Source organism: Lutra lutra, chromosome 13, assembly GCF_902655055.1.
Source record: "Lutra lutra chromosome 13, mLutLut1.2, whole genome shotgun sequence".
NCBI classification, from domain to species: domain Eukaryota; kingdom Metazoa; phylum Chordata; class Mammalia; order Carnivora; family Mustelidae; genus Lutra; species Lutra lutra.
Window position 1 is genome coordinate 68522269 of NC_062290.1, and position 24338 is coordinate 68546606.

Genomic DNA, 24338 nt, shown 5'->3' on the forward strand with positions numbered 1-24338 from the left:
TTTCTATCTTTGTTTGTGTTGGTTTTTCTTCTCCACCTAATGAACTCCTACTCATCCTTTAATTTCCAGATCAAAAATAACTTTTGTCAGTGTCTTCTCCACCTCCTCTGGGCAAAAAGAAGCTTCCCAGTGCTATATGTCTCTATGACAACATTCATCATGTGCCATTTCAAAAACCACGCATGGGTATGCCTCCTCTACTAGACCATAAATGCCTTTTCAAGGACAAGGATGAACACAGGGCCTGGCACACCATAGGTGCTCAATATATTTTTTATTGTTTGAATAAATGAATGAAGACAAAAAAAAATTCTTCTGCTTTTAGCTCCTATTTAGTAAGATCACTTGTTATTCATAACAAGAAGAAAGGGCAAGTTAGAAACCATGTGTAATTCTACAGGCTCAGGTGCAAGCTAAAAAAAACTAATCAGAGTTTTTCATAAATTCAATCTCAGATAGAAATAGAGTTTAGTGATGGTTACTCACTGCCTCATGACCAGAAAAAAAAAATCCAAAAATAGAAGAGTTCTAGTTCTACATGCTGTTTTATTGAAAACATCAGAAAAGCTTCCAAACTCTTGGTAGTCATGTGGCTCATCTTTTTAAATCAAGGCAAGCAAGAATAAGAACCAACCCAGGGTTGGTAGAATGTAAGTGCCACTCCAAGCAGGCTTAAAGTTTCAAACAAGTTTGATGGAAAACCATGATTTGGCCTATTTCTTCAGAAAATTATAACTCTATTCCTCAATTATAGATGTTTGAAAACTTAAGCTGAATCACACACATTTATATTCTGGGATCTTTTCCCCAAAATGTGAGGAGTTCAAAAGTTCAAATACAGCAGGTTTATAGCCATCACTAATTACCATGGGGACCCTGGGTAAATTGCTTTATCTTTCTGGGTATTAATTTTGTTCATTATAAAATGAGAGCATTGGAATGGATGACTTTCAAAGTCCTTTATGACTCTCAACAAAGTCACACACACAAAAAGAAAAGCACAGGGTATCATTTGGAATAGGCAGAACTGGCAGCTGCCAATATAATATATTTTGAAAGTCTCTCCATCCAAAAATATCTCTGTCTCAGTAGGACCACACCCCACAAGTTAAGTGGCAGGGAAGCAATGAAAGACACAGAGGATTTGGAATCAGCCAGACCTGGGCTCCAATCCCAAATCTGACACCAGCTTTCAGTCAGTGAGCAAGTTACTTAATCTCTTCAAGCCTCCATTTTCTCATCTGTAAGATGGTAATATTTAGTCCCTGCTCTATTATTCAGAGTAGATCAAGAGTGGTCAAAGTGTAGCAGTGCTCTGAGAGTGGCAGGCCTCCTCAGCCTGCAGGGTAAGTAACTGGGCAAATGAATGAGTTCAGATTACCAGCCTCTACCCCAACAAGATGTAGGATGTGAGGGGACCACCTGCCTTCTGAGCTTTCCCTGAAAAATGGACTTGGTGTGGCCCCTCCCAAAGCCCAGCCCACTGGGAAAATAATCCCCACCCAGGCTTAGCCAACATTATAATCTCCAGATAACATCTCTAGATAACAGAGGGTTAACTATAATTTAGTTTTAACTGTGGTTATGGATTTTTCTTAACCTATTATTCCATCCCCTTCTGCCAATACCCCCATTGACTTAATTACAACAATAATGTTAAGAGGTGATTTTTATGGATTATTTTCCTTTTGTTCAATGTATGCCACAGAAATCCCTTTTAATGAAATCCCTTTAGTGATTTTTAGAGTGTCGGAGACAAGAGCTCAACCAACAATTTCAAATTTTAAGAATCTGAGGGCCAAGGCACTCATATAAGCAGAAGACCCAGCCTACCCCAAAGCATCTGGGGAAATGTGCTAGGTGGACATAAAAGGAGATGCAGGCATATCATCCCTCCCACATGTGGTTTTGGATGGAATGAGATGGCTGCTGCAACCTAATGATGCCTACCCCTAGGAGCAACTTATTAAATGGTGCTTGCTGTTAGTAATCACAGCTGATCTGTGTGGCTCCAAAGTTTATGAATGTTTGGCGATGCCACAATGCCTCCCTACCAACACAATAGTCTTTGGACTTTTGGATCATATAGCACTATGAATTTCTTTTTAAAAAGTTTTAATATATATACTGCAATGCCTGTGTATTTTTTGTTTATAGGTTAAAACTTACATAAGATAAAAATTAACAAATCCAGAAAACTCACAAAACTGGGACAAATACTAGAATTTGTATGGAACCATAAAAGACTTTGAATAACCAAAGTACTTTTGAGAAAGAAAAACAAAGCTAGTGGTATCATAGTTCCAGATTTCAAGATATAATACAAAGCTACAGTAATCAAAATGGTATGGTACTAGCACAAAAATAGACATATAGATCAATGGAACAGAATACAAAACCCAGAAATAAGCTCATACTTATATAGTCAACAACTAATCTATGACAAAGGAGTCAAGAATACACAATTGGGAAAAGACAGTCTCTTCAATAAACAGTGCTGGGAAAACTGGACAGCTACATATAAAAGAATGAAGATTCACATTCTAACATCATACATAAAAATAAACACGAAATGAATGAAAGACCTAAATGTGAGAGCTGAAACCATAAAACTAACAGAAGAGAACACAGGCAGTAATTTCTCTGGCATCAGCTATAGCAACATTTTTCTAGACATGTCTCCTAAGACAAGGGAAACAAAAGCAAAAATAAACTATTCAGACTACACCAAAATAAAAAGATTTTGCACAAAGAAGGAAACCATCAACAAAACCAAAAGGCAACCTACTGAACGGGAGAGGTATTTACAAATGATATTTCTGATAAGGGGTTAATATCTTCTATAAGGAACTTACACAACTCACTACCAAAAACAAACAAAGATAAAAACAAAACAAAACAAAACAAAAAAACAATCTGATTCAAAAATGGGCATAGGACCTGAATAGACATTTTTCAAAAAAGACATACAGATGGTTAACAGACACTTGAAAAGATGTTCAACATCACTAATCATTAGGGAAATGGAAACCAAAACCACAATGAGACATCACCTTACCCCCCAACAGAGTGGCTAAAATCAAAAAGACAAGAAACAACAAGTTTAGATGAGGATGTGGGGGGAAAAAGAACCTTCATAAACTGTTGGTGGAAATGTAAATTGGTGCAGCCGCTGTGGAAAATAGCATAGAATTTCCTCAAAAAACTAAAATAAAATACCATACAACCCAGTAATTCCACCACTGAGTATTTATCCAAAGAAAACAAAAACACCAGAAAAAAAATTCAAAGATATTTGAAGTCCTGTTTATTACAATATTATATACAATAACCAAGATACAGAAGCAACCTAGGTGTCCATCAACAGAAGAATGGTTAAGGAAGGGGTGTGTGTGTGTGTATGTGTGTGTGTAAGTAAATAGAACACTACTGGCCATAAAAACGGATTTTATCATGCCATTTGAGACAATGTGGATGGACCCAGAGGGTATTATACTAAGTGAAATTAGTCAGACTGAGAAAAACAAATTCTATATGATTTTACTTATGTGTAATCTAAAAACAAATAACAAAACAAACAAAAAACAGAATCATATGTATAAATACAGAGAACCGATGGTTGCCAGAAGGGAGAAGGATAGGGAGTTGGGCAAAATGGGTGAAAGGGAGTGGGAAATACAGGCTTTCAGACATGCAATGAATAAATCATGGGACTAAAAGGCACAGCATAAGGGATATAGTCAATGGTACTATAACAGTGTTGTATGGCGACAGATGCTAGCTACACTTGTGGTGAGTATAGCATAAGATATAAACTTGTTGAATCACTATACTACATCTAAAACTAATATAATATTATGTATCAATGATTCTCAATTTTTTTTAAATCCTGAAGAGTATGAAAAAATACCTTTTTAAAATTTATTTTTATTAACATATAATGCATTATTTGTTTCAGGAGTACAGGTCTGTGATTCATTAGTCTTACACAATTCACAGTGCTTACCATAGCACATACTCTCCCCAATGTCCATCACTCAACCCCTCATCCCTCACACCCCCCGCTCCACTCCAGCAACCCTCAGTTTGTTTCCTAAGATTAAAAGTCTTATTAAGAGTCATATGGTTTGTCTCCCTCTCTGGTTTCATCTTGTTTCATTTTTTCCTCTCTTCCCCAATGATCCTCTGTTTTGTTTCTCAAATTCCACATATCAGTGAGATCATATGATAATTGTCTTTCTCTGATTGACTTACTTTGCTTAGCAAAATACCCTCCACTTCTATCCATGTCGTTGCAAATGCCAAGATTTCATTTTTTTTTAAGATTTTATTTATTTATTTGACAGAGATCACAAGTAGACAGAGAGGCAGGCAGAGAGAGAAGCAGGCTCCCTGCTGAACAGAGAGCCTGATGTGGGGCTCGATCCCAGGACCCTGGAATCATGACCTGAGCTGAAGGCAGAGGCTTAACCCACTGAGCCACCCAAGCGCCCCCAAGATTTCAATTTTTGATGACTGTGTAATATTCCATTGTATGTATGTAGGTGTGTGTGTGTGTGTGTGTGTGTGTATGTACGTCACATAAAGATACTTCATCCATTTTGAGTCTATTTTTGTGTGGGTGTCAGGAAATGGTCCAATTTCATTCATCTGCATGTGGCTGTCTAATTTTCCCACCACCATTTATTGAAGAACTTTTTTCATTGGACATTCTTTCCTGCTTTATCAAAGATTAGTTGACCATAGAGTTGAGGGTCCATTTCTGGGCTCTCTATTCTGTTCCATTGATCCATGTTTCTGTTATTGTGCCAGTACCATACTGTCTTGATGATTACAGCTTTGTAATAGAGCTTGAAGTCCAAAATTGTTACTCCACCAGCTTTGGTTTTCTTTTTCAACATCCCTTTGTCTATTTAGGGTCTCTTCTGGTTCCATACAAATTTTAGGATTATTTGTTCCAGTTCTGTGAAAAAAGTTGATGGAATTTTGATAGGGATTACATTGAATGTATAGATCACTCTATGTGGTATAGACATCTTAACAATAGTTGTTCTTCCAATCCATGAGCATGGAACATTTTTTTTCATTTCTTTGTGTCTTCCTCAATCTCTTTCATGGGTATTCTATAGTTTTCTGAGTACAGATTCTTTGCTTCTTTGGTTATATTTATTCCAGGTATCTTATGGTTTTAGGTGCAATTTTAAAGGGGATCCACTCCTTAATTTCTCTTTCTTGTGTCTTGTTCTTGGTGTATAGAAATACAACTGATTTCTGTGCATTGATTTTATATACTGCCACTTTACTGAATTCCTTTATGGATTCTAGCAGTTTTGGGGTGGAGTATTTTGGCTTTTCCATATAGAGTATCATGTCATCTGCAAAGAATGAGAGTTTTACTTCTTTGCCAATTTGGATGCCTTTTATTTCTTTTTGTTGTCTGATTGCTAAGGCTAGGACTTCTAGTACTATGCTGAACAACAGTGGTGACAGTGGATATTAATGCTGTGTTCCTGACCTTAGGGAAAAAGGGGTTTTCATGATGTCTTTGATGATAGTGAGGTATGTTTCCTCTATCCCTACACTGTGAAGAGTTTTAATCAAGAAAGGATGTTGTACTTTGTCAAATGCTTTTCCTGCCTCTATTGAGAGGATCATATGGTTCTTGTCCTTTATTTTATTTATATAGAGGATCACATTGATTGATTTGTGTATGTTGAACCAAACCTGCAGCCCAGGAATAAATCCCACTTGGTCATGGTGAATAATCCTTTTAATGTACTGTTGGATCCCATTGGCTAGTACTTTGGTGAGATTTTTTGCATCCATGTTCATCAGGGACATGGGTCTGTAATTCTCCTTTTTGGTGGGCTCTCTGTCCGGTTTGAGGCTCAAGGTAATGCTGGCCTCATAAAATGAGTTTAAAAGTTTTCCTTCCATTTCTATTTTTTGGAACAGCTTCAGAAGAACAGGTATTAATTCTTCTTTAAATGCTTGGTAGAATTGCCCTGGAAAGGCATCTGGCCCTGGGTTCCTGTCTGTTGGGAGATTTTTGATTACTGTTTCAATATCCTTGCTAATTATGGGTCTGTTTGGGTTTTCTGTTTCTTCCTGTTTCACTTTGGGTAGTTTATACATCTCTAGGAATGCATCTGTTTCTTCCAGATTGCCTAATTTGTTGGCATATAGTTGCTCATGATATGTTCTTATAATTGTTTGTATTTCTTTGGTGTTGGTTGTGATCTCTCATCTTTCATTCATGATTTTATTTATTTGGGTCCTTTCTCTTTTCTTTTTGATAAGTCTGGCCAGAGGTTTAGCAATCTTATTAATTCTTTCAAAGAACCAGCTCCTAGTTTCGTTGATCTGTCCTACTGTTCTTTGATTCCTTGATTTCTGCTCTGATCTTGATGATTTCTCTTCTCCTGCTGGGGGTCAGGCTTTATTTGCTGTTCTTTCTCCAGCTCCTTTAGGTATAAGGTAACGTTGTGTATTTGAGACCTTTCTTGTTTCTTGAGAAAGGCTTGTATTGCCATGTTACTTCCCTCTTGGGACCGCCTTTGCTGCATCCCAAAGATTTTGAACAGTTGTGTTTTCATTTTCATTTATTTCCATGACTTTTTAAAACTCTTCTTTAATTTCCTGGTTGACCCATTCATTCTTTAGTAGGATGCTCTTTAGCCTCCATGTATTTTAGTTCTTTCCAACTTTCCTTTTGTGATTGAGTTCCAGTTTCAAAGCATTGTGGTCTGAAAATATGCAGGGAATGAGCCCAATCTTTTGGTACCGGTTGAGACCTGATTTGTGACCCAGTATGTGATCTATTCTGGAGAATGTCCCATGTACACTAGAGAAGAATGTGTATTCTGTTGCTTTGGGATGGAATGTTCTGAATATATCTGTGAAGACCATCTGGTCCAGTGTGTCATTCAAAGCCCTTTATTTCCTTGTTGATCTTTTGCTTAGATGATCTGTCCGTTTCAGTAAGGGGGGTGTTAAAGTCCCCGACCACTATTGTATTGTTATCCATGGGTTTCTTTGATTTTGTTATTAATTGGCTCATATAATTGGCTGCTCCCATGTTAGGGGCATAAATATTCACAATAATTAGGTCATCTTGTTGGACAGACCCTTTAAGTATGATACACTGTCCTTCCTCATCTCTTATTGCTGTCTTTGGCTTAAAATCTAATTTGTCCGATACAAGGATTGCCACCCTAGCTTTCTTTTGATGTCCATTAGCATGACTAATGGTTTCCCACCCCCTCACTTCCAATCTGGAGGTGCCTTTGGGTCTAAAATGAGTTTCTTGCAGACAGTATTATCGATGGGTCTTGTTTTTGTTTTTGTTTTTAATCCGATCTGATATGCTGGGTCTTCTGACTGGGGCATTTAGCCCATTTACATTCAGGGTAACTGTAGAAAGATATGAATTTAGTGTGATTGTATTACCTGTAAGGTGACTGTTACTGTATATTTTCTCTGTTCCTTTCTGGTCTATGTACCCTTTAGGCTCTCTCTTTGCTTAGAGGACCCCTTTCAGTATTTCCCGTAGGGCTCGTTTGATGATTGCAAATTCTTTTATTTTTTTTTTTTGCCCTGGAAACTTTTTATGTCTCCTTCTATTTTCAGTGACAGCCTAGCTTGATTTGGTTCTTTGCTGCATGTTTTTCTTGTTTAGTGCCCTGAATATATCATGCCAGTCCCTTCTGGCCTGCCAGGTCTCTGTGGATAGGTCTGCTGCCAATCTCATGTTTCTACCATTGTAGATTACCTCTTGTTCCAAGTTGCTTTCAGGATTTTCTTTTTGCCTCTGAGATTTTTAAGATTTTTAAGATTATCTAAGTTTTACTGTTAGATATCAGGGTGTTGACTTATTTTTATTGATTTGGGGTTCTCTGTGCCGCCTGGATTTTCATGCCCATTTCCTTCCCCAGATTAGGGAAGTCCTCCTCTATAATTTGCTCCAATATCTCTTCTGCCCCCCCTTTTTCTTCTGTGATCCCAATTATTCTAATATTTTTTCGCTTTATGATATCCCTTATCTCACAAATTCTCTCCTCATGATCCAGTAATTGTTTCTTTTTGAGCTTCATTATTCCCCATCATGTAGTCTTCTGTATCACTAATTCTCTCTTCTGCTTCATTTATCCTAGCAGTTAGAGCCTCCATTTTTTTTTTTAAGATTTCATTTATTTATTTGTCAGAGAGATATAGTACAGGCAGGCAGAGTGGCAGGTAGAGGCAGAGGGAGAAGCAGGCCCCCCACGGAGCAAGAAGCCTGATGCGGGACTCGATCCCAGGACCCTGGGATCATGACCTGACCTGAAGGCAGCTGCTTAGCTGACTGAGCCACCCAGGCATCCCAGAGCCTCCATTTTTTATTGCACCTCATTAATAGCCTTTTTAGTTTCTACTTGGTTAGATTTTATTTCTCCAGAAAGAGATTCTCTTGTATCTCCTATTCTCTTCAAGCCCTGCTAGTATCTTTTTAATTGTCATCCTCAACTCTAGTTCTGACATCTTACTAATGTCCATGTTGATTAGGTCCCTGGAAGTTGGTACTGCCTTTTTTTTTTTTTTTTTTGAGGTAAGTTTTTCTGTTTTGTCATTTTGTCCAAAGAATAGATGAATGAAAGAGTAACAATGACCCCAGGAACACACACACTAAACAAATCAGTAGAGACCTGAAACCAGGAGGAAAAGGAGGAAAAAAAAAAAGAATATGATCAGACTGGTGAATAGAACAGAGCTACACACTAAATTTTGGGTGTATTTCAGTCTGTTAGAAGAAACTGTCTCCCAAATTTTTAAATAAAGAAAAACATATATACATATATATAACAAAATAAGGGTAAATATAATGACAGGAAGGAATATGACTGTAAAAGTGAAAATTTAAAAAGATTTTTAAAAAGGAAATGATAAGAAGTTGGTTGGTAAAGGAAAGAAGAAAAATAAAGAAAAAATAGAACAAGAAAAAATCAAGAAATTTTAAAAAATTAACTTTGAAGGAGTAAAGAATCATGAGAAAATAAGCCATGAATTCTATGTGCTGTATTGCCCTAGTGCTGGAGTTTTGCAGTTCTTCTTAATTGGTAAACTTGGTCTTGGCTGGATGTTCTTGTTGATCTTTTGGGGGAGGGGCCTGTTGCAGTGATTTTCAAATGTCTGCCCAAGGTGGACCCAGGCACCACCCTTGCCTGGGGCCAGGCTAAGTAATCTGCTTGGGTTTGTTCTCTGTAACTTTTGTTACCTTAAGGATTTCTGAGGATAAGAATAAAAATGGCACTGGAAGAACAGAGAATTTGGGGCTCCGTTCCTCAGTGCACCCTCAGGGAAAAGCAGCCAATCATTCCTGTCCCCCTGGTCTTCGGCTACACTCCATGCTCAACTGGCCTGTGACTGAGCATTTCCATCTCTGGCACACAACTCTTTGGAGTTTCAAAACCCAGCAGATTCCTGTGGTATGCTCCCATGCTGCTCCTCCTGATGGAGGAAGAGGAGTCTCCCCAGATCTGTCACTTGTTGGGTCCCTGCTTGAAGAGTAAGTGGCCTGACCGTGCCTTGGATCACAGTATATGGCAATCTCGAGCTGAGAGTCCACTCCTTGGCTCACTCTTTGCAGTCAGTTTCCCAGCTCTGATACCTGGGAGCATTGGCACACTCAGGCACCCTCAGTCTTCCTGTGACCCGGAGGGTCCTGAACCACACTGTGCCAGCCAGGGTTCCAACCCCTACTAAGCCAATGCAGCAATGTCCCTCAGGGAAGCAGACTTCTAAAAGTTGTGATTTTGTGCTCTGCTGCTCTCACTTGCTGATAGCCAGCTGATGAACGCTCCCTCCCCACCATAGTCTATCTTCCCATTAATCACCTCAGATTCTCTTCTCTGTACAACCTACCTTCCAAAAAATGGTCGTTTTTCTATTCATAGTGTTGCCACTATTCTCTTCTTTGATATCTTGTGAATTCATAGGTGTTCAGAATGGTTTTTTAAATATCTAGCTGAATTCCTGGGACCCAAAAAAATTTAGGTCTCCTACTCCTCTGCCATCTTGCTATCCTTCAAAAATAACTTTAAATAATCTTTATTTCACTACTTTGTAGAACAAAGAAAAACTGTAAATAATGTATTTGAATATGCTTCATTATTTTTAGAACCTTGGCTTAATATTTGGTGTCATAGCTGTTTGAAGGCTTCTGTTTAAGTTTGGTTTATAGCAGCATTTAATTGTTATGGTTCTCATAGCTAGAAAGAACTTCACACAGAAATTCCTAATGGAACCAAATATCAGTCTCTCATTGACTTTACTTACTAAATCACAATACTCATTTTTCAATCCTAACCACCATTTATACAGAACTTTTTGTTGAAGTTTGGCTAATAAATTTCTATTATGCCTGATACCAAAAAAATTACTCCAGCAAACAAATTGGAAGGATTGCATATTTACATTTTTTAACAAATAGATTCAAAACCCACTAAAACTCTTTGGGAGACTATTAAACATATGGAAAAATTCTGTTTCCAAGTTTATTAAATATGTGGGTGACAAATGTATATAATTCCTACAACTAAACAATATAATAATAAAAAACATTCCCCAAAAGCCATTTTCAAAAATGTCCTCTGGGTTTCTTTTAAAAAGTAGGGTTTTTTTTCCATTATTAAATGTCACTTTCACCTTGAAGAAACAAGCTATTTAATTTGTCCTTATTTTTCTTTTAATTTATCTGGTATATTGCACACTACTGGACACCACCTGTCATCATATAAAAGGTCAATAAATTGGAGATCTGTGCTCACTTCGGCAACACATATACTAAAATTGGAACGATACAGAGAAGATTAGCATGGCCCCTGCGCAAGGATGACACACAAATTCATGAAGCGTTTCATATTTAAAATAAATAAATAAATAAATAATTTGGAGATCTGTCTTTAACTTTGGCAACCTTCTTAAGGGCTTTGATACAAGATACATGGTGAACCTCTTAGGTTCATGGCTATTCCTTGCTCATTATAAAGCAGGGGTCAGCAAACTACAGCCTCAGATCAGATCCAGCCCACCACTGTTTTTATAAATTTTTACTGTAACACAGTCACACTCATTCATATAAATATTGTCTATGACTGCTTTCACCATACAGGAGTAGATTTGAAATGTTGTGACAGAGACCATATGGCCTGCAAAGCCTAAAACATTTACTATTTTCCTCTTTACAGAAAAAAACTGCCAACCCTGGATCATCATAAAATTTTTGCTAGTACAAGTTCTGTTTCACAAGATTCAGCACATAAATTCCTGGAATTTTAAGCACTATAGCTTTGAATTCCTTCCTGCAATATCTGTCTATGAATGATGCAGTGATTATATTTCTCTTGTGGTTCTGTCCCTCTAGCCTTACCACTTCTTTCATTAAAGAAGTCATTAATATATTTATAATTAATATATTTCTCCCAGGATATCTCTGCATCAATGGAAAGACAGAGAGAATAGTTTTTCATGTATTTCATTATTGAAACAGAATGTAGCAAATATCATAAACTGAGACAAGTTAGAAACATCTGTACTTTCATCCAACCATGTCAGAAACTTCCCACACTGTCAAATCTATCCTAATGCTTGTTTTTTCAGATCTTCATCATTGTTTTCCAGGCATCTCCCAAGGATATCTGCTGACAAAGGAACACATTTTTGCTTATTATTTCGGCCAATTTTTCCTATGGCAGAAGATTGTTTCCCTAATAGTATGCAGCTTTTTAACTTCTGTCCTCAAGCAAAACCCATAAAGTTAGTGAAATTATGGTAAGTGAACTTGAGCAGTGACTGACTAAAACATCACTGTAAAAAAAGCTGTAGAGCTCTGCCTTTAATGCTCTGAAGGCTTCATTTCCAAATGTCACAATAATCATGAGAGCTGCACAGATAAAACTCAAACTCAAGTACCGTTTGGGTCAAATTGTCTACTGTTGTCTACATTGTCTACTGTTAATGGTATTATTTTAATCCATAGTTCCAAGAGGCTCCATGAAAATTTCTAATCTTTTGGATTACTACTTATCAGATCTGACTATATCATCCTTGTTTCTTTATCTCAACATGGGTCACAAAGAACTCATAAAGGAGCAGACCTGTTTGCTCAGCCATTTTGTTCACTATTTCCTTACTAGGTATTACCTTCAATTCATAATTTCTTTAGAGATATCTTTTCAAGAAATTTAGTCATTTTGTAAGGGTTATTTTAATTTAAACTATATAACATACTACTTTCTGAATCCACCTTAACCCATATGAACTGCAATATAATCACAGTATGCTGAAAGCCAATACCCACAAGAAAATAACTTGGTCAAAACTTCCATGTTATGGAAACCTCACTCTTCCCTCAGAGCACTCTATGAACTACACTTCACATTTGACTGTGTGAAGGCACCAATGTCAAGCTGTTTATTATATGTTAGTAATAGTTAATTTTTCTTATTTAGATAAACACAGAGAGAGGTAATAATTTTTTTTTTTCATACACAGTGAACTGTCTCATATACTCTACTTCGGTTTGGAGACCATACAATGATTCTGCCACTTTAAAAAGTACAAGACTCAGAACAAGGGAAGTGAGATTATTCTATTAATACTTTTGGAACACCTACCATGTACAAAAAGAAGTATATCAGGTGCTTTATGAATGTTACAAAGATCAATCAAATTAATCGGACATGGATCCTGCCTTCAGCTCCAGTCGCTCATTCATTTACCCACTCAGCAATCATTTATTGGGTATCTTCCAGTTCTGAGGATGGGGGTAGGTGCTAGGGTTTTGGTGGCCTGGTGACTTTTACTTCAGATATGGCAAACCATTCAGCCAAATTGAATTCACTTGAACAGATAGGTCATTATCGTGTAAATTTTTCATTTTTGTCTGCCCAGAATTCACTCTCCCTTCCTAGTAGCACTCCAGTTTCTTCTGGGTAACTACTTCTTCCCCACTGTGAGACACTGAACCAAGCTGAAACTACAGGATCAAAGACACCATGAATAAGAAGTCCATGCTCTACAGGGAAAAACCACAGCAGACAGAAGCAGAGAAGACCAAATGATCCCAGGAAAAGAGCAGCCTTATTTCCTTAGTCTTTATTTCCCTTTTGCTTCTTCACACATACCTATTTCTTCTCCACAAATACCTATTACACCTGGGCCTCACCGTCCAGGACAAGAAGTGTTAGAACCATATAATACACATACCATTTTACTTGAGCTAATTTGAGTGTTCCTCTTCTCTGAGAATTATTTGGACCCAGAAAAGAGAGTTGCAAAAAACAAACACCAAGGAAATTAAGAATGAGTATTGTAGGGGTGCCTGGCTGGCGCAGTTGGTAGAGCATGTGACTCTTGAGCTCAGGGTTATGAGTTTGAGCCCCACACTGGGCATAGAGATTACTTAAAATCTGAAGAAAAAGAAAAGAATGATTATTGTAGTCAACTAGGATGTTCTCCAACCTTCCCATCTTCATTCTCCACTCTAGATGAGGAGTTAACAGTCTGAGATATACAGTGGAGAATCAGCTGGTTAAACTTTTACCTTGTTTACCTTGAGTTTCTTACCTTTTACCTTGTTTACCTTGAGTCTCTTTGCAACCCTAGGCAAAGTATCAATAGAAAGAGGAAAGAAAAAACTCAGTTCCATGTTGTCTGACTTGAAACAGACTGGGAAAAAATCCATTTATTGTTATTACGACTTGGGGCCTCAGTGTGGAAACTCCTCATCATTTCCCTGAGGACCTAGGGATCCCCTTTAATCTAATAATTTTAGTAGGAACACTATGATGGGTAGCCAGTGGCAGACACAGAATTACAGTATAAGCTGGCAAACTAGGCACTGCTTCTGCTGGAAGGAAAGCTTTGGAAGATATCTGACATGAAATGATCAAGGTTTCATAAAGGTTGAACGCTTGATCTTCAGAAGTCCTGGGAATAGGTAATGCAAGGCTTTCAGTCCTATAGATACTGCACAGTCAGCTGGAAAAGTTTCTGATCTAAGATGACTCCAGGGCACAAAGACAAGGCCCAGCACACAAGTTTTCTGAATTTACTAGTCCAGATTTTTCTTAAACCATTTTTTTGACTGTGGGTCAATGAACATTCTTACTTTCTCACCACATCCCTTTCATCTTTTCATACCTGAAGCCTTAGTCCCTCTTTTCCCCACCTCCTCACTAAAGTCCTTAATGACTATACTCAGTATTATTGGAAAGAACTTATATGGTCAATGAAAAAAAAAAATCAAAGTTGGGTAAGAAGGATAAGAAACCAGTAGCACCCACCCCTTCCTCAATAGCATGAAAGCATGTTTGAAACAACAGTCTTCAAAATACAATTGCCTAAATTTTTATTTCCTAGAAAGGGACAGATACAGATTTATAGATATATTTAGGAGATATATAGATATAAATATATATGATATATGTGAGATAGATAAACACATATATTCTATTTTGAGGAACATGTCCACTACTCAAAAATGAGCTGAGTGATTCCTTCTAATTCAAAACAGTAAAGACAGAAAAGTCTGGATCTCCATTTTAACACAAGTTAAACATTAAATGAATATATATATGTAACATTACTGCAAAACCATTTCTACTTACAGTGTTTTAAAATAGACAACATAAATGCTTTTATTTAAAAAGACTGGAGTTCCAGATATTGGAATGGGGATATCTGAGAAGTACCAGAGGGACTAAGAGTTTGACCTCTAGCCAATCTCACGTTGGTAAGATTCCTTTTATTTGGGAGAACCTGAAGCTGCCATAATGTGTGTCTAAGAAACTCATTCCTTTGCCAGATAGGTGAATCTTTGCTATTCTTGCTCAGTAAGAGGTAATATTTATTATAGAAAGATTACCACCACAGATTGTGTTCCCCTTTTAATCCTTTCTAAATTGGAGCTTTTCACTGAGGATATTTTATTCCTCAATTAGACATGCATAGCTGAACCAAGAAGAGTCTCATCCAAACCCTCCTGAGAAGAAGGAAGATCTCCCAGGGATTTGGACTTGGAGCTAAATCAGGAGACAGTGAATATATTTTAGGGATCTGTATGATGGCTATGTTGTGTTGGCCTGGAACATTCTTAGAATACTAATTACAGGAAGAACGTATTAGACTGGGCAGTCAAGAAGTAGATTGTAGTGGACTGGTAATTTATTTTTTTCCTCCAAAACGCGTTCACATGTTCCTTCTCTTATGAGATTCCTCTACCCTGGCCATGCACTGGGCAAATTATCCAGGTCTGACCAACTCCTCTGGCAACTGCAGTGGTTTAAGGTGAAGCATGTGACACAAACAAAACCCATTAGAATGCTTCATCAAGACTGAAATAGAAACTCTGGAAGAAAGGTATTTTCCCCTCTCTGGGGTTCCTAAGCTAGGACTACCAGCAACCATGTCCATATGGAAAAGCAGGAGAGATCTGGCAGCAATATGCAAAGAGGAGAAAATGCAAGTAGAAATGATAATGAGAGCGGGAGAAAGAATTCCTGGTAGCATGGAGGCTTTAATTCTACCCCTGAGACTCTAATTCTTGCAGTTCTTCCTGTAGTTCTAGAAACTATTCCATCCCTGCTCTGTGACCTAGTAAACCACCTCCCTTATCTGTAGAGGCCAATTTATGTGGGCTTCTATCACTTCAAAGAGTTCTGAATAATAAATGCTCAGAACTATGTGGTACTCAGAGAATTAAACAAAAGTTTAGTTTGTTGTTGCTGTTGTATTTGTTTGTTTGTTTACTGAAACTATAATACATGCCTTAGGTAAAAATTCAAACAGTACACAAAGGTATATTTGTATATAATTATAATTCTTCCTTCTACTACCCCCAGAGTCCTTCTGCAGAGGCAAAAATTTAACCATTTCTTATGTATCCTTCCATGAATTTTCTTGAATTAACCTTATAGTGCCCTAAAGGGACAAGGAGAGAATAAAGGGAGGGAGAGGTACGGTGCCAGACCAGCTCAACAAAGCAGGGATGCGTCAATATTATCTCTACTTTTTTTCCTTTTCTAGTGGTAATAAGTTTAAATCTGCAGTTTTGAGACTGTCCTACCATAAACTTTCACATTTTATATTTTTAAGTAAAATCTCAACAGGGAAGAACTAGTTAATGAGTTTTGTTTTGTCATCATGGAGGGCTTTTACAACACACTTTAAAACACCCCAAATCTTGAAACAATTAACAAAACCACTGAACTTCACAAAACTTTGTTTGCTTTTTTAAGGCCTATAAACGGAGGGATTTATTTTTTTTTAACTCTATATCTAAGCTGCCTGGTTTGAGATTTCCCTCCTGTAAAATAGTCAAGAGTTCAGACAATCTATGTTGTCAGAGTGGTTTCATTTTTTTATCTTTAAATTTGTGGCACAAAAAATAATGAATACTGTTATGCTGAAAAAATAAAAAAATTAAAAAAAAATTTGTGGCACAAAAGAAATCGCTGGGAGACCAAGTTTAAAGGTTTTGCTGATTCAAATATATTTTGGAAGTTGCTACACAATACATAAAGGTATGTCCAAAAATAAATGCTGTACAACATTGTGAATGTACTAAATGCCATTGATTTGTTCACTTTAAAATGTTTTATTTCCTGTTATGTGACTCTCACCTCAACAATAAAAAAAAAAGATGGTGCTTAAGAAAGTTCTACATTTTATAAAGCAAGCCTAAACTAGAAAAATGTTTTAAGTCCTCATCTCTGATAAAACAAACAAACAAACAAAAATAAGAACTAACCTTTGTTGTCAATATATTCTGGGCAAGACTCTGTGCTAAAAGTTTTCCAATAAACAGTAGAAATAATAAGTAAGTTATTATAGCATGTGAAAAGGTGATATGTACTACAAGGAAAGAAGCAGAATCAGTAAGAAAGATTAGAAAAGATAGCAGGGCAGGGGCAGTATTTAAAAAGATGGTCCTATTGGCCTCATTGAGAAGGTAACATTTAAGTAAAGATTCAAAGAATGAGAGGAAGTTGATATAGCTAATATCAGATTTCTGGGGGAAGAACATTCCAGAAAGAGAGAACAGCCAGTGCCAAGGCCTTAAGGCAGAAACATGACTGACATGTTCAAGAAACAGCAAGCGTTGCATGGCCAGAGTAAAATTAACAAAGGAGAAAGTGATAGGAGATGGGATCAGAGAGCTAATTGAGGGCCTGAAGATCTTCCAGGCTATGAAGAATACTTTGGCTTTTACTCTGGGTAAACTGGGGAACTATAACAGACTTGAGGAGCCATGGTTGCAACTGAAAACTACATTGAGAATGAACTGGAAGGAGGGAAGAAGAGGGGCAATGGTAGAACCAGAGACCTGTTAAGAGGCCCTACCTGTACACCAAGTGAAAGACCATGATAGCTAAGACTGGGGAAGTAACAATGGAGATGGTAGGAAATGGTCAGATTCTCAAATTATTAAAGTGAGGCTCCCAGAATTTCCAACAGGTTACATATGATATGTGAAAGAAAGAGAAGAGTCAACGATGAGTTCAAGGTTTGGGACTTGAACAACTCAAAGGAGAAAGCCATCACACACTTAAATAAGATGGCTTAGAGTGAAGCAGGTTTGAAAGAGAGATGGGAAGAGGGAGGGGAATGATGGACAGGAATGATAATCAGGAAGTTTAGTTTGGAACAGGTTAGATTTGAAATGTCCACTAGAAAACCAAGTGGAGATATCTCATAGAATTGAGGTGGATTTAGGAAGTTCTGAGCTATCACTCAGTCTCCTTACAAAGCAATAATATTTAATTATGGTGGTATCTGTCAAACCCAATGGCTTTCTTTCTCCCTCAGGAATGAAGTCCTGACGATGATCTATTGTCAAACCATAACATGATTCTTCCATACTTCTCTTCATTCTGCAACCCTTCACCTGTTTTTCTAGATGGAACATTAATTTATCTGAACCAAATCACTCTTTAAAAAGATGTTACTACATGGGGCACCTGGGTGGCTCAGTGGGTTAAAGACTCTGCCTTCAGCTCAGGTCATGATCTCAGGGTCCTGGTATCAAGCCCCACATCGGACTCTCTGCTCAGCAGGGAGCCTGCTTCCTCCTCTCTCTCTTCCTGCCTCTCTGCCTACTTGTGATCTCTCTCTCTGTCAAATAAATAAATAAATAATTTTAAAAAATAAAAAGATGTTACCACAACTTACTGCTATTTTAAGAAAGCTATAACTAAATCTTCTGCAACAATTATGTTAAAAGGATCCACAAATGGTGATTACCAAGGTGTATTTTCCCAGACTGTGTAGGAAATCTAGTCCAGTGAAGTGACACCTTCCAAAAAGAAACTGGACCCTTATGACTAAGATATATCTGACTTGAGTTAGATCAAGTATATTAGTTTCCTAGGAGGCAATATTTGGAATCTGAATGTGGGCAAAAAATTGATAATAATAGAAACAGGCCAGATCAATAAAAATCATCCTAATCATTAATCTTTAGTTTACCCAATTAGTTTCAATCTTTCTTCCATGCCAAACCTCTTAAACAGCACAGTAAGATGAAATCAAATGGATTTTTAGCTTGGGTATGCACAAGGCACTATGGGCATCTCACAGCCATGCCAAACGGGGAGAGAGGACAAAACAAAATCCTGGCCCTGTATATACACAGAACTTTAGCAGAAGGAATAGGCCCAGCTGCAAAGGCAAATACCAGACTGGCAGCCAGATGGGTGAGGCACAATGGCCAGAGGACACAGCAAGCCCAAGCATGACTGAAACAACTGGTCTAAACAAATGAGTGGAGCAGAATGGAGAAGAATCCAAGCATCCTGTCTCCCCCCTCCACCTCTGCCCTGCCCCCACCCACGTCAGGCAGACAGACAGATAGGGAGTTATTTGTAGACAAATCATCCATGGGCAGTAATAGACTGGTAATATAGATCTAGGTTTCTGTCCCCAGGAAAACAGGTGGCAACAGATGTCAGGGCTCAGTCTCAGGCTGAGTTCAGGGCCAATGTCCAGTCCCAACAGGAGACAGTGCCTTTGAGCAGAAGAACTAGAGATGAGAAATAAGCCAGATCTGTGGCTCAAGCCAACAATGGACAGGAAGAGGACAGATGTCACTTGGAGAACATGTCACTAGACCATCAAAGCCCAAGTTTGGGAGAATGACTGGCCTTCAAGTCCACCAATGGCACTGAGGTGGTTGGTCTACTTCCTCAATTGGTTTAGTCTCAGAAATGATAGGTGGGGGGTCAGGAAGGGAGGGCAACTGGAAGTGAAATACATCAGTGGGCTCAAAAGAGACTAGCTGGGCAACATAAAGACACAGAAATGAGGAAGGAGACCAATAGGCTTATGTTATTCTGCCTGATCATGCACCATGCCCGAAAGATAATGTCTACAGTTGAATTACCCACTTGGAAACCTAAGCGGGAAACATGAAGAAATAGTCATTCATTCCTCCAACATTTACTGAGTATCTACTATATTCAAAACTCTTGCTATGGAGCATGCAAAGACCCCAGAGACATGGTATCTGCCCTCAATTAACTTACAGCAGAACAAGCATGATAAAAGACCCACAAAAATAACTATGTGATATGTCCTAGCCAAGTGCTGTTGAGCACAGATGTAAAAAATCAAGACCAGCCAAAAGAACAGAAAAGCCTCATAAGCTTCTTGGGAAGACAGTCTAGCCATTTCTGCCTAGACTGCACAATTCTAGCCATTGCTCTATCAGAGATTTCAATCACCACTGAGTGTTGCCAGTTGCATCCAACTCCAGGTGTGAAGACAGCCATTTTGACCTTATCTACATCCCCCTCAACTATCTAAGCCTTGGGCATTGTGATCCTACTACAGAGGGGGCCTAATATTCAAAAAAAGAGTACTGAAAGTTCCCAGCTCCGACACATACAAGATAAGTAGCCTCAACATGTTATACTCCCCATAAAGTGAGCCTCTAGACAAAAGTACTTCAAAGGGCTATTTCACAGATTAAGTGAAAGAACGTTCAGTAAAAAGGTTTTGTAAACTGGAAAGAACTGGAAAAACATTTATCATTTTAATGGGGTCCCAACTTGAGCCTAACTGGTTTCAGCCATGCCTGATGTATTTGAAGAACTGGCATCTGGGGCATCTGGGAGTCACTCCACGTGAGGATGAGGAAGTGGTTTTGCTCACATGCCAGAAAAGAGACAAAGATGGGTAGGAAGCTGCAGCATGTATGCCAGCCCAGTGCGACACCCAGAAGTCAGAACTCAGCAGGAAGAGGGGCTGCATGCAGAAGCTAGGGGAGCTGTTTTCACAAGGGCCATTATCACTTTAGAGCCTAATGATAAATTAAGATGCAAAATGGGGCAGGAGTGGGGGGTAAGGGGGTGTAGGTGGGGAGCAATGGAGGGGAGAGTGCTCTTCCCAGCGCAGGGAAAACTCTAGAGCATTTGAGGCGGCTTAGTCACCTGAAGAGTTTCCACAGGAGGGGAAAGCGTTCTTGGTGCAGACATGAGCACATAAGACACCCACTACCTCACCCACAAGCTTCCAGGTGATCCAGAGACAATACCAATATGGGCATGAGAGGAAGAATGAAAGGAGTATTTGTAAGTGGCTGTGAAATGCTTCTAGGGCACAAAATCTCAGGGGCAAGGGTCAGCGAAATATAGGCCATAACCCCTAATATGACCCCAATAGTGATCCTCCCAGGTTGGTAAGACCTGGAGACATCATGCAAGTTCAGGTACCATTAGATGTTGTTTCCATCACCTCTTCTGTTTCATTTTTCATTCTCAGGAAGCCTGAAAATGGAGGTGTGTTACCCAGCAAGGCTAGAAGCCCCTTCTCTTGATGAAGACCACCCAAAACTGAGCCACAGCATTGTGAAGCACCTAACTCATGCTTTCAACAAACACTGCTCAAATCAGCTGCAGCATCAGTAAACCATTTCTCCTGACTCTCATCTCAGTGTTTCCAAGTCTGGAAGAGGAGGGAAGGCCAAATGGAAGGTTGTGCAAGATAACAACACAGGAGCTGCATGGCAAGGTGGCAGAGAAGCAGACATGGGCAACAACTACACACCAGTAAGAAACCATAATATTTCCCTTTTAAGTGGTGGGGGGGTGGGGGGTGGAAACGCAGTACAGGGAGCTGGGGGCAAAGGTGGATGAGAGAGAACAAAATGTACTCCCCCCAAAGACATGGCAGGGTATCTGGTCAAGGGTGGAGACACTGGGTTTTTCCCCTTCCCTGGCAGCTCACTGCCATTAAGTCTAGAATTCTGGCCCAGGCATCTTGAGAAGCTCCTTGGACGTGCCCAGCATTGGACACACCACACAGAAGCCTGTATTCACTCAACAAGGACAGAGTAAACAATTCATCCAAGGTCTGCCAAAAGAGCTCTCCGGCACTATAATGCTCTCTGAGGCTGAGGGTTGGCTCTTGCCAGAGAAGGAGGAGCCCAGCAAACAACAGGGGTCTCCTTAGCAATTTGGGATCTCTGACCAAACGTCAGCACACAGGCTGCTCTGACCAGTCCAGCAGTGCCTGGACCTCTGTAATATGCCTCGGCTCAACTTCATGCCTAAACTTGCTGCTTCTGCCAGAGCTGATGCCTGTTTCCCCAGCCCATACTGGGTGCCAATCCTGGGAAGAGTTCCGAGTTAAGACAGGTTGGGGTGGGAGGTGGCAAACCCATGTATCCCAAAATGGATAGTGAGTGGCTAATTGGTGAGTGGACAAGTGTGGGTTTGGGGAAAGAGTGGGGTTTCACAGAGGTGGAGCTATTTCAGCAGAGTTTTAAATAGTAAATAGGAGCTTACCAGACAGGAAAGGAAGTGAAGAGGTGTAACTCACTTTGTTGGAGCGTACCATGTGTTAGGAAGTGTGTCAAGAGCATTTCTGGCAGAGAGAAGAGCAGGTATCAAGTTGCAGAAATGTGAAAGTGCATGATACATTTACAGAAGGGGAACTCTGTAGATAATGGTCAGTGTACATCGTGGGAATTGTCAAAGACAAAGCTAGAATGGCAAATTGAAATGGCAAAGGCCTTAAAATTTTTTAAAATATGTATACATATCTTTTGGTTGTTATTTTACTGCTAGGTTTTGTCCTGGGTTCGCTCTATAAAACACTTGTCACCATATATGCAGGTCAGAATTCAGAGGATAATAAGTCTTGTCTTTTTTGTTGCATAGCTGAACTTATTCAAAGGCCAATTTGTAAAAATAAATAAATAAAATTAAAAATGAATAATGATTCAAAGAAATTATCTACATATTTTGAATATATATATATTTTATGTATTTTATATATACATGTATATATGTATACATAGGTCTGGAAAGATACATACCAATATGTCATGGTGGTGAAGATTCTGATGAGTTTCATTTTTACTTTTTTAAGTATCTGTATTTTCTTTTCACCAACAAAAAGAAAGGAGGCTGAGGAAGCAGGTGGGTCTGAAAGTATGCACTAGATTCTGCAGGCACTGGGAAGGCATGGAAAATCTTTAAAGGAAAGAGGTGAGCCATCAAGACCTTCTTAGGTGGGAAGCCCTTGGTGACTCACTCATTTTTCCTTCCCTGGGACGCTCTTCCTTATGCCACCCACAGATCCAAAAGTCAAGCCTGTAGGATTAAACCTGTCAGTCCACAAATGGGAGGCTGCCAGTAAGAAGCAGGGCCATAGTTAATGTGAGTACATTTCTCTGCCCATGCAGAGCTCCCCGAAACTTGACAGCAAGCAGAAAACAGCCTGGCTCTGCCCCAAGCACAGAAAAACAAGGGGGGAGAAAGGACAGGTGGTGAAGCATTCACAAAAGCTAGAAAAAAAGCAGATTATTTTTTTTCCCTACAATGTAGGAGCTTTTATTACTAGAAAATAAAATCCTGTCTGAGCAAATGCCAGGAAAACGATTAAGGGCTCAATTTAGACTGGGAGGCTTGGCTGGGCACTGCTGAGCAGAGAGCTAAACAATGTCAGCCCCACTCTCTGTGCACATCACGTTTGGGGTGAACGGCCCAAGCCCCAGCCGGGCCTCTTGCCGCCAGTTCTGCAGAATTACCTTAAGCTGTGGCCACTTGGTTTCAGTTAAAAGGATTGTGTGGAAGGAAGGATAAAAGGCTCTTGCGTGCAGACCAGCTATTGCATCTGAGAACTGAGAAGAAATGCAGCCCGGGTGTTGCCAAGCCCGGCGGAAACACTTCTTCCCTGTGGTTCTCAGGATCCCCACCCTAACCCAGGAAGAGCACGAGATGGTGGACAAGCAAGGGCTGACGTTGGAGTCACACAGGCCTGGGTTGGAGCCCTCCTTTGACTGCCCTAGACCTTTAGGCAAGATTTTAATTTCTCTGAGCCCCGGTGTCTTATCTATAAAGTGAAGATAATAATTTATAGAAATATCATGAGGATAAAATGACATGATATATACAGAAGCACCAATAAAATAGATACTTTATAGATTCTTCCTTCCCCTTTTTTTCTTCAGGGCATCCTAAGCTAACGAATTCTGGTACAATGGGAAAGGCATGAGATCAGAGGTTGAGAAACCAGTATTCTGGGGCACCTGGGTGGCTCAGTGGGTTAAGCCTCTGCCTTCAGCTCAGGTCATGATCCCAGTGTCCTGGGATCGAGCCCCATATTGGGCTCCCTGCTCAGTGGGAAGCCTGCTTCTCCCTCTCCCATTCCCCCTGCTTGCATTCCCTCTCTAGCTATGTCTCTCTCTGTCAAATAAATAAATAAAATCTTTAAAAAAAAAAAAGAGAGAAACCAGTATTCTAGTCCTTATTCAACTACTGAGCTGGGGTGACCTTGGGCAAGTCACTTGGTCTCTTTGGGCCTCATCACTTTCTCCTGCTGAAAAATGTGGTCTTTACATTAAATAATTTCTAAGGGCTCTTTCTATCTTTGAATTTCAAAGTTAATTATAGTAACTATTATTATTAAGCAACTGCTATGTGCCAGGCATGTTGCTCAATAACGCATATATATCATCTTGTCAAGAATTATTATCCCTATTTTGCAAGTAAAGAAAATGTGGTTTATAGAAGCTTAGGAACTTATCCCAAATTGTACAGGTGATAAGGGAAAGCCAGGAAGTATTTGCTGTGACTTACTTTTTTTTTTAACTAATTAAGGTATCCCCATGGTTCCAAATCTTTTCACAGAGCAAGTAATAAAATCCAGCCACTCTGTAGGTTCTAGGTCAGGTTTAAGAAGCTGCCAATTCTTAGAACTACAGCTGGGGCTTCAGGTCTGACAAATACTGATCTACTTGTAGCAGCATGAAACAGTCCCTACAGAGAAAGAATCTCGTATCAGGAGGTAGGAAG

At 39.1% G+C, this 24338-nt stretch overlaps 1 non-coding gene across 1 annotated transcript; it reads left to right on the forward strand.

Moving 5' to 3' along the window:
- The first annotated feature begins 10797 nt into the window (after positions 1–10797).
- On the forward strand, positions 10798–10904 carry LOC125084125 (U6 spliceosomal RNA). Its single transcript, XR_007122486.1, has one exon. It is a non-coding gene; the product is annotated as a U6 spliceosomal RNA (small nuclear RNA).
- Positions 10905–24338: the final 13434 nt, after the last annotated feature.